The sequence below is a fragment of the Saimiri boliviensis genome, chromosome 13 (assembly GCF_048565385.1).
Source record: "Saimiri boliviensis isolate mSaiBol1 chromosome 13, mSaiBol1.pri, whole genome shotgun sequence".
Classification (NCBI taxonomy): Eukaryota; Metazoa; Chordata; class Mammalia; order Primates; family Cebidae; genus Saimiri; species Saimiri boliviensis.
Genome location: NC_133461.1, coordinates 105,964,669 through 105,970,492, shown reverse-complemented (window position 1 = coordinate 105,970,492; position 5,824 = coordinate 105,964,669). Strand labels below are relative to the sequence as shown.

The window sequence follows — 5,824 nt, the reverse complement described above, 5'->3', positions numbered from 1 at the left end:
CCGAGGCGGGCAAATTGCATGAGGCCAAGGATTTGAGACCAGCCTGGTCAAAATGGCAACGCCCTATCTCCACTAAAAATAAAAAAAAAAAAATTAGACGAGTGTGGTCGGGCACATCTGTAATCCCAGTTATTTGGGAGGTCGAGGCACAAAAATTGCTTGAACCGGGACGCAGAGGCTGCAGTGAGTGAGCTGAGATGGCATCACTGCACTCCAGCCTTGGTGACAGAGTGAGACTCCATCTCAAAAAAAGAAAAGACAAGAATCAGCATCTGGGTGCAAAAACATTGGAGAGAACATTTTATTACATCTTTATCTATATAATTAACTGTGTCACCTGCAAGCAGCACAACCCTAGAATATCTGCAAAGGTGTGGCAAAGGCATCGGTGAGCACACTGGGTCCAGATGAACTGGACTTCGGACCCTTAAGGAATATGACCTCCTGTGTTTTGTTAAAAAACACCTCTTTATCTTTTTGCAAAGACAGTCATACAGCTTTGACACCTGGAGAATACCTTCAACCCGTGCCAAGCTCTTGTGGCTATCAGGCGAGCTGCTGAGTCATTTAAAAATGTTCCTATCCGGCTCTATACATGCATTTCCCAAACTTGGAAAATGTAAAACAGAGGGACAGAACTGTCAAAACCAAACTGGCTAATCCAGTGGGTGGAATTGGAATGTCTTTGTCTTCTCATTCATCTTTCATACTCATGGAAATTCATTCCCCTGCAAAAGAAAAACACTGAATCCTTACGAAGCAGCTCCTCGCAGGCCTGTGCCTCTCAACGCCATATCCACACAAAGGGACTCCACTTGGGGTGACCATACATTCTCATTTGCTCAGGGCAGCCCTGTTTTTGTTTTTGCTTTTTTAAAGGCTTGTTTTATTTTATTGGCTGATCTATGTAATCAGGAGGCTAGGATGTACAGATAAAGGGGGAGCTTTTATTTCTTGGTCTCTTTCTCCTTGGACAAAGTCTTTTTTTTTTTTTTTTTTTTTTGGTGACAGAGTCTTGCTCTGTCACCCAGGTTAGAGTACAATGGCACTATCTCAGCTCACTGCAACCTACCTCCACTTCCTGGGTTCAAGCAATTTTCCCGCCTCAGCCTCTCGAGTACCTGGGATTACAGGTGCCTGCCACCGCGCCTGGCTAATTTTTGTATTTTTAGTAGAGACAGGGTTTCACCATCTTGGTCAGGCTGATCTTGAACTCCTAACCTTGTGGTCCACCTGCCTCAGCCTCCCAAAGTGTTGGGATTGCAGGCGTGAGCCACTGTGCCCCGCCGACAAAATCTTGATGATCCCCTCCTTCTTGGCCTGGAGGCAACTTGACTTGCTGCTTCTTTAGTCTTAGACCTGCAAGCCTCAGCCTGGGCAGCTGGGAGTTTCTTGCAGGCCTTGTCTGCCTTCAGTTTGTGGATGGTTCTATGAGAATCTGCTTGCTTTTGAACACATTCCCCTTCACCTTCAGGTACAGGCTATGATACATGTGGCATTAGATCTTCTTAGATTATTATCTTCAGAGCAGCTGACACAGAATCCTCATTCTCCTCATCCAAGTGACCTTCTCTGGCATTCGGGCATTGGCTGTGCACTTTCACTAACCTGTTCCCATGTGCCTGCCCTTCCAGCAGGCCAAGGTGCTTTTCTGGCATGGAGCCGGGGAATGGACAGTCACAGGCTTGCGTATGATCAGCCCAACTTCGATCAGCTTCTGGATCTGCTGATGGGAGTTGGCCTCATTGGGGTCCAGCCAGACAGACCTTCTTGCTACAATGGAGGGCACTCGTGGTGAGCCTCCTCTGAAGCCTGAGCATCCTCGTGGCTTCGGCTGCAGCAGCGACAAAGGACAGTGCTGGTTTACACTTTGATCCCAGTGTACCAATTCATACTCGCCCTCTCCCCTTCCCTCACTCTCTGAAGTATTCCAGTTGGATGATAAATTATATGGTTATTCTAAATTGTCACATTCTGATATTTCCACTTTTGCAAAACAAAACAAAACAAAAAACCAGACTGCATTGTTCAGTATTTTCATCAGCCAATCGTCACTTGCTTGTACCTGACTCCACTGAAGGCCAGAGACATGAAGGAAAAACCCATGATCAGGAAAACCAGCACTTAAATCCCAGTGGAAGGGCTCATGTTCTGTGTCTTCCTCTCCAGACACTGCAGTGACTTCACAGTAGACCCTGCAGTGCCCCAATTTACATGAAATAATTTGTATTTGGGGACCCAAATTGATTTTGTATTCCAAAAGGAACACTTCTAAAGGGTACCACCTACAGGGTTTTTTGTTTATTTTTGTTTGGAGTCAGGTTCTTTCTCTGCCACCCAGGCTGGAGTGCAATGGTGAGACCATAGCTCACTACAGCCTCCAGTTCTTAGGCTCAAGTGATCCTCCAGCCTCAGCCTCCTATCCCAGACTACAAATATTCAGCCATGCACAGCCATGCCCAACTAATTTTTAAATTTTTTGTAGGGATGGAATCTTGCTATGTTGCTCAGGCTGGGCTCAAACTCCTGGCCTCAAGTGACCCTCCTACGTTGGCCTCCCAAGTAGTTGGGACTGCAGGCAGGAGCCACCACTCTCAGCTTTCAGGTTCTTTAAAAGCAAAATTTTTCAAGATGATTTCAGTCACGATGCAAGCATATGATTTACCAAGATCATCCAGAACAGAACTGTTTTAGGTTATAAACAACCTAGCAGAAGAGACACATAAGTTGTTATTCATTTAGGGATATTTCTGTTCTAAATAGTCTATCTGTTCCTATTATTGTGTTGCTCCATGATTTATACTCACTCTTAGTTCTGATCATATATGTGTTGATTCAAATTGGGATGCCCATGTACAGATAAATATTTATAAAAATTGGGCTCTAAGTTTTGGTGCTACATTTTGTACCCAATATTGGGATCCTGACATAGGACATTTCATTGGCAATTTCAGCAAAGATACGTATTTTTAAAGGATGACTCTTCAAATTTTCTAAAGGACACAGTACAAACCTTTGTGTATAACTACAAAATCAAACAGTTACATTTTACTTTTTATGGCACTGGCCTTGACAGTCATACAACTAGAGACGATTAAGGTTAAGAATTCTGCCTGTGTCCTGCAGCTAATAAAAGGTAGAACCAGGATTTGATTCAGTTCTGTCTGGCTCCCAAATCCACCATCTATGAGGCAAACATTCCTTCTATTCTTTTTTATAGAGCATGATTTTTAATTTTTATTTTTATTTTTATTGATTTTGAGACAGAGTTTCGCTCTTGTTACCCAGGCTGGAGTGCAACAGCACGATCTCGGCTCACCGCAACCTCCGCCTCCTGGGTTCAGGCAATTCTCCTGCCTCAGCCTCCCGAGTACCTGGGATTACAGGCATGCGCCACTATGCCCAGTTGATTTTTTTGTATTTTTAGTAGAGACGGGGTTTCACTATGTTGACCAGGATGGTCTCGATCTCTTGACCTTGCGATCCACCTGCCTCGGCCTCCCAAAGTGCTGGGATTACAGGCTTGAGCCACCGCGCCCGGCCGATTTTTAATTTTTAATTGACAAATAATAATTGTGCATATTCATGGGATACATGCTTTTATATATGTAATGTATAATGATCAGGTCAGGGTAATTAGCATATCCATCATCTCAAACATTTATCGTTTCTTTGTATTGAGAATGTTCACTTTCTTTCTCTGAGCTATTTGAAACTATGTATTGTTGAGGATGAAATTTTTAATGCCTTTGCCATCCTGGTCCCTAAGCTCAAGATGTACTTGAATAACCTCTGACTGCTGAAGTACAGAGCTCAGGACTGACAGGGCTGCTCCACGGGTGTCTCCTGCAGAGCGCACCAGCCCCCTGCTCTGCCCACCCCATGCAGTCTGAGATCGTGGGTCGTTTCCGCAGGCCCATCTATCCCACCATGAGCTTCCCACTACTTTGTAGTTTCCAAGTGTTTTCTGGTTGTGCAGCGGCTGTGAAGCCATTTCTTCCTCATCCTGCACTCTCATGCTTTTGATCCAACTGCAGTCTTAGCACCCCTGCTAAGCTTCATCTTAGTCGATTAGCCTAGCACACCAACTCTCGAGATCTTGTGGGCGCTTCATTCCACCGTCACTCACCCCTGTCAATTTCACCAACCCATCTGTGGGAAGGCATTGTCTGTTCATTCATTGTTGAACTCATCTTTCCTAAACTCTGCTATGAGCCAGCACTATTCTGGTCCCGGGGAGACACAGCAGTGAGCAAGGCAAAGGCCCTGCCTGCATGGAGCACACCATACCATTGCAGGAGACAAATAATGAACAGATAAATGAGTGGTTAAGGTAATGCCAGGCACTGGTGAAACTCGTGAAGAAAAATAAGGTGTGCTATGGGGTTGGAGGGATGTGCTATTTTAATAGGGTGGCCAAAGGCAGTGAGGATAGAGCAGAATCCCGAGTTAAATAAAGGAACCAGCCATGTAATGGCCAGGGAGAAGAGCCCTCCCCCTAAGGGAACACAGAATGACTGCAAGTGGCCTGGGGCAGAAACATGCTGAGCCGTGAGGGAGGAGGGGCCATGTGACTGGGGTGTGAGGCGGCTCCACTGAGGAAGGAATTTGGATTGTATTCTGAGTGAGGGCTGAGAGCAGATATGTCATATAGTCAGACTAATTTTGGGGGGCAGATGGCAAAACACACATAAACTTTGCAACTTTAACCATTTTTTTTCAGTGTATGTTGCGTTAAGTACAACCACACTGCTGTACAGCTGCCACCACCATGATCTCCAGAACGTTTTCATCTTCCCCAACGAAAACTCTGTTTTCATTACACACCAACTCCTACTCACCTTTCCCCCATCCCTAGGAATCCCTGTTCTACTTTCCATCTCTGTGGATTTGACTACTCTGGTAGTCACTGAGATTCTATATGAGATTCTATGTGAATTGAGATTCTATATGAACTTTAGAATAGATTTTTATTTCTGACAAAACATTGTTGGAATTTCAGTAGAGATTGCATTAAGTCTGTAGATTGTTGTGGATACTACGACATCTTCCAATCCATGAACACAGGATGTCTTTCCATTTTTGTGTGTGTCTTGTTTATGTCTTTCAACAATATTTTATAGTTTTTAGTGTACAAGCCATTTGTCTCCTTGGTTTTATTCCTGAATATTCCTTTTTGATACTGTTACAAATAGGATCATTGTCTTAATTTCCTTTTTGGATTGTTCATTGTTGGTGTATAGAAATAGACTGATTTTTGTGTGTTGATTTTGTATCCTGCAACTTGCTAAATTCATTTACTAGTTCTAACAGGTTTTTGTTGTTGTTGTTGAATCTTTAGGGTTTTCTACTAAGGAGAATAAAACTAAGGAGACAAATGGCTTGTACACTAAAAACTATAAAATATTGTTGAAAGACATAAACAAGAAACACACAAAAATGGAAAGACATCCTGTGTTTGTGGATTGGAAGATGAAATATTGCTAAGATGTCATAGTATCCACAACAATATAAGATAATGTCACCTGTAAACAGGGACATTATCTTCTTATTTGGATTCCTTTTATTTCTATTTTTGCCTAATTGCTATGGGTACAATTTCCAGTAGCGTGTTGAAGAGAAGTCACAACAGTGGGCCTCCTTGTCTCGTTCCTGATCTTAGGGGATCTGGTTGACAGTTTAGAGGTATTTCTGGCTGCCTGTGGAGAACAGTTGGAAAGTGGTAGGGTTGAGGGGCCTGCACAGGTGAGGGCCAATGGGGTTTGGGCCAGGGTGTTGGTGGTGGAGTGAGCAGAGGCCAGTGTTGTAATTTATTCTGGGTAAA

At 43.8% G+C, this 5,824-nt stretch overlaps 1 pseudogene; it reads right to left on the bottom strand.

The window, feature by feature from the left end:
• Positions 1 to 947: 947 nt before the first annotated feature.
• LOC101050647 (large ribosomal subunit protein eL19-like) lies at positions 948 to 1,853 on the bottom strand (annotated as a pseudogene).
• Positions 1,854 to 5,824: the final 3,971 nt, after the last annotated feature.